Consider the following 12,991-nt stretch of genomic DNA (forward strand, 5'->3'; position numbering starts at 1 on the left):
GCTGGAGAGCGGTAATGGTTTAGAACTGCCCTATGGTCTCACGGCTTACAGCTACTTTAATATAAAATAAAGATCTTTACTTGGGCTTCTCAGAACTATTGACAGAATGCGTGATTGTCGGTCTTGCAAGGAAAGAAAGTCTGAGCTGCATTCAGAACAAAGATTACCAGGTGTTATGAATTATATATCATTAGAGCTCTAAAAAGGATGGAGGGGGTAGGGCAGAGATTCTACTTACTGTGAGGAAATGGGGCCCCAAAGAAAGGACAGAGAACCTAAGCCATCAGCCATAGCCTCAAAGCCAGCCTTCTATAAGGAAGGGCTGGTTTAAGGCAAGTCACGTGACAGCTGTACATGAATTGATAAACTATGGTCTTTAGGCAGGATCTTTCTCTATTGCCCAGGCTGGCCTAGGTACTTACTCTGCTACCTGGGGTGGCCTCGGACATCTGATCCTCCTCCTTGAGCTTCCTGAAGGCGGAGGATTACAGATGATGCGCAGTTTTTGTAGACAGCAGTGGACTGACTGGTCATGGTCAGGATGGCTCTCTTCTCCCAGCTGAGCTTCCTTAATGCCTGGCACAAGGTATTCATGAAGGCTTAACCAGGACAGACCTACATCCTATGCTTTTGACTCAACTGTCAGCTTGCATGCTTGCCCGCTGCTATCTGCATCCGTTTTCACCCTGAAGAAATGAGTGCTATTGTTCATTGAATTCATAAAGTCAGTATTGAATCCTGACCCTGAGCAGGACACTGTGGGCGCCACTGAGGAGAAACAGGATGTCAGCGGTGCCCCCACTCCTTAGGAACTCGAGACATGACAGAAAGCAACATGACAAGACTCAAGGATCCTCTAGGCAGAGCTCAAGCAAAGTGCTTCGGGGCTTGAGAGCCAGGAAAAGCTTCTCAGAGGAGATGGGTTCGGAGCTGAGCCTGGCTGTATGCACAGGCGAAAGCCAATATGGTATTACCATGTTGTGGGAGCCTCTTCTGTCACAAGTGAGTCCACTTGTTCCCAAGTTCCTCTCGGCCCCCAGAGTCTGACTCCTGGCATTGCATTAGTGCTTTGACACAAACCTTTGATCCTACAGGGTTAACATTCAGGAGGGAGGAATGCTGTGTGACTAACAGACATTTCCCAGCACCAGCGGCTGCCTCAGAGGTTCTCCTGGGACAGGAAGGGGGAGAAACAAACCCGAGAGCAGGGCTGGGGAGATGGCACAGTGGTTGAGAGCACTGCTCTAGCAGAAGACCCGGGTTCAGTTCCCAACTCTTATATGGAGCAGCTTACAAACTGCTCGTAACTCCAGTTTCAGAGGATCCAGCGCCCTCTTCTGTCCTCCTCAGGTTCCTGCATGTGCATGGTGCTCATAGGGACAAGCAGGCATAGACAAAAACCCATACATGAAGATAAAATGTAAAGTACCCGAGAGCATCAGTGGACACCTAACCAAGGGCACAGGACACTGTCTGGACAGTGAAGGACAGACCACGCTCAGCATGGACTCTGACAAGGTATTCATAAAGGCTTAACCTGGGACAGACCCACATCCAATGCTTTTAGTTCAAAAGTCAGCTTGGAAGCTTGCCCTATCTGCTCTGTCTCAGACCGTGCTGGGTATAAATACCGGAGCATACACTGGTTCACACTCCAACCTTCCTTCCTCTCATTCTTTCACATTTTGTAAGAGATAGTTTGGAAATCTCAAGGACAACGTACACTCTGTCCCTTCCTTCTGTTGTCTGACTAGAAAGACAGAAAGAGCAGGCTGGCACGGACACTCAAAGTGTCCTTGATGGTCCTGGCTTTATCTTAGATGACTCGCTGGTGTCCTGATAGACCTCATTCCCTACCTATAGAGAGGATGACTGCTGCCCTTCCATCACAAGATGGCTTATGGGGACAGGAAGAGACTGAGGTTCCCAGCTCCATGTTCTAATTGTGCTTGCCTACTGAAGCTGCTTCATGTCCCACAGGTCTCTTAGCCACTTGTAAAATGCAGAGAGTAAAACGCCCCTTGAGTTTCTGTGCCGCCTGCGGTGTGGTATGTTGAAAGGGAATTCTTCCGCGCTGAGTAAGGTAACTTTGTTCAGGCGTTCTCCTAGCTTAGTACCTGGCCCTGGGCAGGTAGGTGTTCAAGATACGGTAACTGAGACGCTCGGTTGGAAGCGTTACAAATAGCCAGTCTGCCTTTCGTATCTCTCACATGTTCTACTGTAGCTAGCGCAGTGCTGGGTGTAGAGGAGAGACTTAGTAAATACAGGTCAAACTGAACTGAAGACGGGTAGGTATGGGGTTGTGAGGAGGGCTGCGCACGCCTGTTAATCCCAGCACTGAGAAGGCTGAGACACAGGATTGTGAATTGAAGGGCAGTCTGTGATAAATAGCAAGGTTCATCTCAAAACTGCAAAAACAGGAATGGTGGGTGCGGTGTGGTGTGTTGGAAGGGAATTCTTCCACTGCAGTGTGCTGAGTATCCTGCAGGAGGCGCTCTAGTCATCTCAGCCTCAGCGGAGCCGGGGTGGGGTGGGGTGTAGGATTGGCCCGGGGAATGGGAGAAGCTCGAAGGAAAAACAGCCCCACGCGTCACTCACATATTTACATCGCAACTGTCAAAACAGTTATTTTTAAGTCGAGTTCCGTCTGCCACGAGTTTAAAACCAAGCTGCGCGGGGGCGGCCTAATGCGCGTGCGCGAAGCCTGGGACCAGGGAAGGTGGCGTCAGGAATTTTGAGGGGTGTGTGCTTGCATGTAGCAGCTCTTCTTTTGGCCACTTTACTCTTAGCTCTGGGAGCTGTGTCTTCAAGATGATGGGTCGGCCGTTCCTGTCCTACAGGAATCAATCAAAGTCTGTAAGGACAAGAGGAAACTGTCCAGTTTTCATTTCCTCTGTCCGTGTCCATGTGTCCCGGGACCCTGACAGCCCCCAACCTGTAAGTTTTCTGCACCTATACCCTCCTAGTTACAAGGTGGGTCAATTTCCACTGCCAAGAGAGCCATCAGAGCCTCTATGTGGAAGCCTGAAGTTGACATGACCCACATTCATTGGCCCTATAAGCCATTCCGAGGAGGACACAAACTGAGGAATTCTATGTGGGTTGGTCAGCACTGGGGTGGGCCTAACCCTTGGGTCAGAAAGCAGCAGAAAAAATGACTTGCTCCCCAATGTCAGGCCTGTAGAGAATTCATTTTTCTCTGGAAAGAGAGGGGCCCGTAGATTTGACACTCTCAGGATGCTTCTGTCCCTCTCGCTCCCTGCTCAGGGGCAATGGGATTTGAGACAGACGCTGGCTGGCCCTGCTGCCATCAATATGTGTCCCAGCCCTGTCCAATGTCTGCTCTATAATGAGTAGTGTTTCGGAATGTCACCTCCATTAATGGGGAAGCGACACCTGTGCACAGCCAGAACCACCTCTCTGTCTTCATTAGGCAGTCCACAGCCTAGCTGCAGGCTGCTCTGGCTCTGTGACAGATGACAGGCAGAGGAGCGAGAGCAGCAGGCTCCTGCTGTCCAGGATTCATTCGCAGACAATGACCCCGAATGCCCCCTCCCCCCAACAAACACCAAAATAGACAGCTGAGAAAAATGTCCTTCTGGAGCAAGGCACAGCAAGGACAGTTAATAGCTAGAAAGCAGGCTTAAGGAACAGAGGAGCAAGTTCCTGGGACAAGCGCCTTTTCTTGTCTCTGATCGCCTATTTAGGGTGGGTTATGGGGTCTCTGCCTCTTTAGCATTCCAACTGTCTTCACAGGCCGCGTTTTTTGTTTTTTTTGTTTTTTCCTCTTCTCATAAATCTGTTTGTTTGCTATGCAAGTCACAGAATGAGATTAGAACTGATGTTCTGACTCTAGATTTCTGTCCATCCCGGGCCTGCACGTAGTCTCCCAGTAAACCCCTGTTCCCTTTAATACTTTACCTTCTTGCCCTCCTAACATAATGGGGCAGCCACATGAGCAGAGCCATAGAATGGCTGGAGATATCGACATGGCTTCACAGGACCCCTATTCCTGTAAAATCTGTCCTTTAAAAAAAGGCCAGAATAGCCAGGCAGTGGGGGCGCACACCTTTAATCCCAGCACTTGGGAGGCAGAGGCAGGTGGATCTCTGAGTTTAAGGCCAGTCTGGTTTAGAGAGAGAGAGAGAGAGAGAGAGAGAGAGAGAGAGAGAGAGAGAGAGAGGGAGAGAGAGAGAGAGAGAGAGAGAGAGAGAGAGAGAGAGAGAGAGTTAGTTCCAGGTGAACCAGGGCTACACAGAGAAACTCTGTCTTGAAAAATCAAAACTAAAAGTCTAGCATGACGGGACCTGAAGACAACCGCAGCACCCAGGAGGATGAGCAAGGGAATCAAGAAGTCCAGGTCAGGACTGGAGAGATGACTCAGCTGTTAAGGGCACTGACTGCTCTTCCAGAAGTCCTGGGTTCAATTCCCAGCAACCACATGGTGGCTCACAACCATCTGTAATGGGATCTGATGCCCTCTTCTGGTGTGTCTGAAGACAGCAACTGTGTACTCACACTCATAAACAAGGAGAAGAAGGAGAAGGAGAAGGAGGAGGAGGAGAAGGAGAAGGAGAAGGAGAAGGAGAAGGAGAAGGAGGAGGAGGAGGAGGAGGAGGAGGAGGAGGAGGAGGAGGAGGAGGAGGAGAAGGAGAAGGAGAAGGAGAAGGAGAAGGAGAAGGAGAAGGAGAAGGAGAAGGAGAAGGAGAAGGAGAAGGAGAAGGAGAAGGAGAAGGAGAAGGAGAAGGAGAAGGAGAAGGAGAAGGAGAAGGAGAAGGAGAAGGAAAGAAGAAGAAGAAAGTCATCCAGGTCAGCCTGGGCTATGTGGTGATACCCTGTCTCAAAAAACCAAAGCAAGCCAGGCGTGGTGGCGCACGCCTTTAATCCCAGCACTCGGGAGGCAGAGGCAGGCAGATTTCTGAGTTCGAGGCCAGTCTGGTCTACAAAGTGAGCTCCAGGACAGCCAGGGCTATACAGAGAAACCCTGTCTCGAAAAAACAAAAACAAAACAAAACAAAACAAAAAAACAAAAACAACAAAAAAACCCCAAAACCAAAGCAGAGAGCTGAAGAGAGCAGATTTGGGTCTCAGAACCATAGGTAGCTCAAGTGTCTGTAATTGTAGACATCCAGTTGCAGATGATTGGATGGTTTCTCCTGGTAAGATATACCTACAGGCACAACACCATAAACATAAAATAAAAATAAATTTAAAATTAAAAAAAATAAAGCAAGGCTTGATAGAAGGTTGTGCAAACATAAGAACATGAGTTTGGATCCCTGGCACCATGTAAAAGCTGCATGTCTCCTTTGTCTCAGCACTGGGCTGGCGTAGCCATGAGGATCCTTGGACCCCATTGGCCATCCAGTCTGGCTTCTGGCTGAATTGGTGTGATGAGAGACTGTTTCAAAAACTAAAGTGAATTCGAGACCAGCCTGATCTACAGATTGAGTTCCAGGACAGCCAGGCCTACACAGAGAAACCCTGCCACCAACAGCAAAGTGAAGAGCTGGTTCAGCGGTTTAGAATACTTTACGCTCTCACAGAGGACCTGGATTTGGCTTGCAAGTACCTCATGGCGACAAACGCCCATCCCAAATTCTAGTCCTATCCTCTTTGGCCTCCATGAGACACACATGCAGTACACTTCTGTACATGTAGACAAAACATCCATACACACAAAATAAACATAAATGCATTTTTAAAATAATGTAAAGAGACATAGCTGCTGATAGTATGAGTCTCCCATAACCTCTTTTCCTGGCATGAGGAAAGGCGCCTATGACTATGGCGATATTCAAGCCACACACCTGAGTCCACACATCTCCCCACCCTGCCTTGGATCCACCACCACTTCCTTTTGTCTCTTCTAAATCCCATTACATGGACTGCGTCCATTGGCTATTGCCTGAGACTAAGGATCCTTTCCTGCTGGGCCTCTGCAGGCCCCTCTGTCCCTCACTCTATGCTGCTCTAATCACCCCGACTCTCCATCGACTGTGAACCATGGTCCTCCCGACCCACTCCTCCCCTTCCCATATCCTGTCTCTATATTGCTCTATGAAAGGTCCTAGTTCACTCCATTTGCTTGCTGGTCTGCCTTCTCCTCCTATGCCAACTGGTCCAGGGAACAGGTACCACAGACACTTTACACCCGAATCCCTAGCAACAAGAACGGGGGCAGGGCGCGTAGTCAGACTCAGGAAGCACTTGTTGGACAAATGAATGAATGAACAAATGAATGAGTGGCCTGCTGCAACCTAATGCATCCATGCACCCTGCTCTGCAGCATCCTTATCAGCCTCTCCAGAGGAGCTTGAGGGTCCTTCTCAGATGTAGCTCTCTTGTCACGCACTCCCCTAAGCCCTTTGGTGGCAAGATTGGTGAGATGTTGACACCTATTGCCGGGAGCCCAACAAATGCTACTCATACTGGTTTCATTATATGTGGGTGTCGTTTTACATCCCCAAATGTGCTTAACTTGTTTTTAAAAGTACAGAAACAAACAAAAGCTTTCAGTAGCTCCCACCGTCTCAGAACAAAGCTCTTCAGTGGGCTTCTGAGGCCTTCTGCAGACTGGCCCCTGCCAGTCAGCCTTTCTGGCTGTCCAGCTGCCTCCAACCCTCACAATGCTCAGGAGACATCCCCACCTCATAGTCGTAGGGCAGCTATGGCTCCCTGGAACCAAGGTTTCTGTTCCCCTTGGTGAGTACAGAGTGGATGAGCACAGTCCTGCACTTCTAGAGAACAGAGCCTGGCTGGAGATCCCCCTCAAGCTCCTACAGGTGCACAGACCTCATTCCTTCCTGCGCTTGCTAGTTTCTGGTTTCTTTTGCTTCCACTATTATTGTCTGTCTATGGCTGTGACAATCCTCACTGTAAGTGCCCTTTGCAGTCGCAAGGACAGGAGTAGATGTCCCATAATGCATTCAATATAACATCTTGGTTTGTTTCTTATCAATAGGTGTTGTCTTTCCCAAGTGTTTCTGGGGGCGGTGTGTCTGATATAAGCCCATTCCTCTGGCGTGTTCTCACTCAAATGTCACTGAGAGAAAGCATCTCCCTGGCTAGGCTGGCTTTCATAATAAGGAGGAGCGACTTTGAATTTCCTATGTTGAGGAGAGGGGAGTGGTGTCCTCTCTCACCAGGACACAGTACTCTGGTGCCATGGTGTAGTGAGATGCCTTCCTCCCACCTCCCACTGTGAGCACTTGCAGAATAGTGTGGCAAGCACCCAAATGTGTTATCTCTGTGTGGACTGAGACTGACCCTGAGAGACAAGGTAAGTGTGTGATACAAACAAAGGCATTGCTACAAAAGGTCCGGGTTGTGAATAAGGCAGTGTTGCCCAAGCCTAAGTTCCTAATCTCTCAATTGCTGTATCCTAGGATCTTCCAGTGCCCCTTGCCCATCCCCAGAGGAGACCCTGGCAGTCCAGTGACCTCTTGCAATTCCTCCACTACTGTTCATGGAGTAACGAGAGAAGAGAGAGATGACGGGGGCAGTGGAGTGGAGGGGGACCACAAATATCCCCCTCTGTTTTCTGTCTGTTCTGTCCTGTTGAGTGAAGTCATTGCTCATCTCCAGGTGCCTCCCCTCAGCAGTAGCAGGCCCCATAATAGAAAGACCATAGAAACAGAAGAGGCCTTGGGGCTGCCACCTTTCCCGGAAATCGTTGAGCGTTCTGCCAACTAATCTCAACAGTATCTATTAGCTTCTCTAAAACCAGTCAGATCCTGTCCCCATTTCAAGGGCCAAGCCTGTATTCACAGTGTGCCCTTAGCTAGAATGCTCGTCTCTGCTTGATGCTTTCCTGACCTCCTGTAGAAAGTTATCCTTAATCAGTGCTGATCAGGCTCTGCTTCTTACTGTGTGTGAGCATGCGCTGGAGGACTCGGGACCTCAGAGTGGATGCCATTGCTCAAGCCCCAGGCCCAGAAATGTGACCTTTCACTTATATTTCCCCTTATTTATTTTGAACTTAAAAAAATGTGTTTTAGAGTGTAATCCCTCTGGGCTCTAGAGCCCCATCTTAGATACCTCTCTCCCTCCCTCCCTCCCTCCCTCCCTCCCTCCCTCCCTCCCTCCCTTCCTCCCTCCCTCCCTCCCTCCCCCTCTCTCTTTCTTTCTTCCCTTCCTACCCTCCTTCCTTCCCACCCTCCCTCCCTCTCTCCTTCCCTTTCTTCTTTTTTTTTTTCTTAATTTTTAATTTTTTTTTTTTTTTAATGTGTGAGGATATCAGATCCCCTGGAACCGGAGTCACAGACAGCTTTGAGCTGCCATGTAGGCCCTGGAGGTTGAACCTGAGTCCCCTGAAAGATCTGCCAGCACCCCAACCACTGTTCTCCAGTCCCCTTAGATGCCTTTCTAATGCACAGTTTATCTAAAACTTCCTGCATGTGGATTTGTGCCAGAAGCCTCTGGCCGTGGGCCGTGCGTGAGCCCCCAAGATAGTCACTTGTCAGCATCAGAACCTTGTCTTCAGGACAGGCCTGGAGGCTGGAACCAAGCAGCAGCTTGGGAAGCATAGCATATGGGTAGCATCCTAGCTCTCTGTGGCACTGAAATCTCTCCTTTGAATCTATTATTTCAGTGGGTTCCCAGAAACTCCCCAAGTAATGGAGCCTATTGCTATTGCTCTTGGCTGCCCACCATGCTTGATGGAAAGACCCTATTATTGAAGACACCTCGTACTTTGGTCACAGGAGAAATCAAGTTGGTATTGACCAGGAAGTTTTCTCCCTTTTGGAGAGTGTTCCTAGTACTGAAAGGTGCTATGCAGATTGCGGGTGTGGGGTTCGGGGTTGGTAATCATCTTATTCAATGGTGAATCCTGTGAGCTCCAATAGCAACAGGCCAGGAGTGGGGTAGTGGTATGAATGGTGTGGGAGTAGCCAGCTGCTTTCTGGTTGGATTTCAGAGGCCACTCCACAGAAAGAAACCCATGCCTGGCTCTGTAAATTTGGCCAAGGATTCATGACCAAGGAGCATATTGGTCTCGGGTGAACCTATTGCTATTATTTTACTAAATGCACACAGCATCCAGTTGCCCTCTAACCTCATATCGCTATACCTATAGATTAGTACAACTCTGACATCATCAGAGAACTTTCTTTGTGCACTCACAACTGATTAGAGTGTAAAGAGTGTCTGTCTTAGTTAGGGTTTCCATTGCTGTTAAGAGACACCATGACGGAGGCAAGTCTTATAAAGGATAACATTTAATTGGGGCTGGCTTATCGGTTCAGAGGTTCAGTCCATTAACATCATGGCGGACACGGTGCTGTAGAAGGGGCTGAGAATTCTGCATCTTTTTTGTTTTGTTTTGTTTTGTTTTGTTTTGTTTTGTTTTGTTTTTCGAGACAGGGTTTCTCTGTGTAGCCCTGGCTGTCCTGGAACTAACTCTGTAGACCAGGCTGGCCTCAAACTCAGAAATCCACCTGCCTCTGCCTCCCAAGTGCTGGAATTAAAGGCGTGTGCCACCACCGCCCGGCTTGCATCTTGATCCAACTGCAGCCAGGAGAAACAGACTCTGGCCGGACTTGAGCTTATATATGAGACCTCAAAGCCCACCCTCACAGGGACACACTTCCTCCAATAAGGCCACACCTCCTACCAGTTCCTCTTTCTATGGGCCAAGCATATTCAAACCACCACATTGTCAGTGGAGTGCTCAGCCCCAAGTGGGATGTCTATAGCATCCTTCCTTCCCCCAAAGCTCAGGGCCCATTGTGGAAGACAGGTCAAAACCAGAGGCTGGGGAGGACCGGAAACAAAGTGTGTTCTAGACAGGATGGGACCATTGTACACACAGCAGCCATGGTTGCCTGCAAAGGACTCCATTGATCAGCATCCCAATATAGACGGGAGAGGTTCACAAGCTCCTACCCCCCAGCTGGGGAGTTACTGACAGTAGATGACTTTCTGGGGAAAGAGTCTGTTTTCTTTAAGAGTGTGGCCCATGAGGTCAACCATCCTCTCTGTTTATATGATCCCTACCCCTGTGAACATATAGGCAGCACATGTTAGACTCAGGAGGTTAATGTATATATATGAAGGAGTGAAGGAGTGGGAGCAGAGGATCTAGGAGGAATTTAGGGTGAATATTATCAAAATCAAGAAGAAGAAGAGGAGGAGGAGGAGGAGGTGGCAGAGGGGGAGGGGAGGAGGAAGAAGAAGAAAGAGAGAGAGAGAGAGAGAGAGAGAGAGAGAGAGAGAGAGAGAGATATTAAAGAAAATTACTAGGGAAGTTCACATCTAGTTTCATGTTAGATGAACTTACTAATTTGATTTACTGAAAGAAAAAAAAAGTGTGCCTTTTTTTTAATTAGGTATTTTCCTCATTTACATTTCCAATGCTATCCCAAAAGTCCCCCATACCCTCCCCCAAAAGTGTGCTTTTTAAAAAAAAAATATTTTTTTTAATTTTATTTCTCTTTGTTTTTCCTGGTGCCCTCAGAGGTCAGAATTGAGCATTGGCTCCCCTGGGACCTCAGTTACAGCTGTTTGTGAGTCTCCTCTGCTTTGGTGCTGAGAGGCAAAAGCGGTCTGTCCTCTGCAAGAGCAACACGTGTTAATCACCAGTGAGCCTTCTCTGTAGCCCCAGCAGTGTCTTTGTTACAAGTATACTTGGTGTTTATACAGTGGCCATTGTATCACTTTCTCATTGGTTTACACATCTCTGTTGGGACCTCACCCCCACCCCCACCCCCATGTCTGTTAATGGGAAGCCCCCTCCTGGCCTTCACCATCGTGGTCAATCATTTTTTATTCTGCTTCCCTGGTACAGGTAGCTCCCTGGAAGAAGAAACTTCACCTATTTCCATCTCACCTTCAGCCATATCATGATTCCAGTTGCTTCCCCTGCCTTGAGGTGGGAGTCTGTAACCACAGAGGCCCCTGCCAACACACAGTCCCCAGCACCGCTGTGTTGATCCAAGGTGAATGGCCACTAGCATCGGCCCCTTCCCTTACCTTCCTCTGCTCCTAATCCCAGCCCAGTTGGCATGGGCTCCGAGAGGACTAGTTAATTTTAATGTTAGCCGAAGAAAGATTAATTAGGGAGGCAAATTTGTCTAAAAGGTGTAATTAATCCCTGAGCCAAACAGAAGAGGCCGTGGTTATCTGTGTCGCCGGAGCGGTCGCTGGTGCCTTCAAAGAGAGCGCAATCAAGATTGAGAGACTTGTGCAGACTCGCTTCTGAAGTGTAGGGCTTTGTAGACCACAGTGGGGAGGCTCCATTCTGAGGCAGGGGACAGCCACAGGTGGTGCCTATCCAAGAGAGCAGAAGAGACTTCCCTCAGGTGTCCCGTCTGGGATCATCCTTTCCAAGGCTGCTTTGATAGCCCCTTGAGTAGCTTCTAGACTTTTTAGACATTCGTCCTTCACTGTCAAGCTCTGTTATATCTTAATGGGACGTTAAAGCCACATCCAGCTTTGAAACTTCTAAAATATGCCTAAAGGTGAAAGGTAAAGCCCCTTAATGTCACCCACAAGGTCCCCCAGAGTTTGGCCCTAGGTAACCTGACTGCTTTCTCATTCTCTGCCTTCCTACCTGTCGCCATGGCCCCTTATTACAAAGCACTGTTTCTGGAAGTCTCAGCCTGAATGACACTTGGGGCTTTCCTTGTGACACTTATCTTATTTTCTTTTAATGATCTGTATTTTTTTTTTCCTCCTGTTAACAGAGATGCTGAACTCTTCAATGATACTCTTGCCCTTTTTTTTTTTTTTTTTTTTTTTTTTTCTCCTTGCCCTGGTTTAAGACAAGCATCATGCCAGCTCCACTGTAAGAGGTGGTCGATAACTGTTGAGAGGAACTCTTCAGTTCTGGCTTTCAAAGGTGATGGCAACAGGCTTTGCTCTTTGAAACCCAAGCTCACCCAGCCTCCCCGGAGGAGGGGTGTATCTGAGCTTGGGATACCTGAGGTGGCTGTTGTAACCCCTTTGCCTTGCAGCTGAGGCTCTGAGGCAGGTGGTTTGAGGGACAGAGCAGAGACGGTGAATGGCTCAACCTGAGGCTGACAGCTGCTGGTCTTTGCTTTTGGCTGATTTTCCCCTTTGCAAATGGTTATTGGCAATTGAAACTGCAAAATCTACTATCTGCTCCCCTATGGAAACTGCATTTACATTTAAATTGTATATTCTTCCAAAGGATGGGGTTGGTAAATAACTGGCAGATTAAACTTGAGGTGAGGAAATTGCACCCCTATCAAATCTGAGACTGAAGTGACATCTGGCTCTTACTATTTCCATTATTTTGGTTTAATAACAGCATGTGGCATTAAGGGAAGAGAAATTGGATCTACATTTTAATGAAAGGAGGAAACTCTCAGGATTTAGATACCTTATCATATTGAATACCTAGTCGATTGGCAATTAAACCTGCCTCAAGAATGGGGTGGAAATGCCTTCTCGGCTATGGGGAGAATAGAAACAAAACCAAGCCAAAGCCCAGAACCACACAGATAAGACTGACAGAAAGGCTGTGCACACTGATGCCAAATATTCAGGATTTCACCCAGGAATCCTCCCATGGAACAATGCTGACAATGGCTCCATGCATATGCATGAGGGGAGCTCGGAGGAGAGGAGAGCTTCAGATGCCACGGTCTGTCTGAAGGCAGAGGAGGAAGCTCAACCCACATGTGCTGGGGAAGGCGTGCCCGTTGATCTTTTTTGTAACCCCACTGGTTTCAAATTCCAGGAGTTTGATCAAGAAAAACAAACAAACAAACAAACAAACAAACAAACAAGCACCATGCCTGTCTCATTTTAACAGCCTCCCTGTTTAAAATGGAAGCCATTCCACCTGCTGTCTGATTTTTGTTGCAAGCGATTCTGGACCGTGTAAACAAAATGTTTCCGCATCCTAATAAGGCAAGCCTATCATTTCTTTGCTTTGATTGAAACAAATGTGTCAATTTTCCAAGCCTTTGTCTGGTGAATCCAGTGTTTGGATGTTGATAAATGATCGCATCATATGTTTGGA

General features: G+C 48.2%; 1 protein-coding gene across 6 annotated transcripts in view; it reads left to right on the plus strand.

The window, feature by feature from the left end:
- Lemd1 (LEM domain containing 1) overlaps positions 1-12,991 on the plus strand; it is a 66,754-nt gene that overhangs the window by 19,187 nt on the left and 34,576 nt on the right. Inside the window, exons 1-2 of one of the 6 annotated variants that reach the window (XM_011247970.2) lie at positions 10,454-10,583; positions 10,790-10,940. The exons of 4 other annotated variants lie outside the window; for them this stretch is intronic. The gene's annotated coding sequence lies outside the window, so the exon portion shown is untranslated. Of the gene's footprint in view, positions 1-10,453; positions 10,584-10,789; positions 10,941-12,991 lie in introns of those variants that run through there. One more of the 6 variants, XM_006529349.3, reaches the window with a different exon arrangement.

This window comes from Mus musculus, chromosome 1, assembly GCF_000001635.26.
Source record: "Mus musculus strain C57BL/6J chromosome 1, GRCm38.p6 C57BL/6J".
In the NCBI taxonomy this organism is placed as follows: Eukaryota; Metazoa; Chordata; class Mammalia; order Rodentia; family Muridae; genus Mus; species Mus musculus.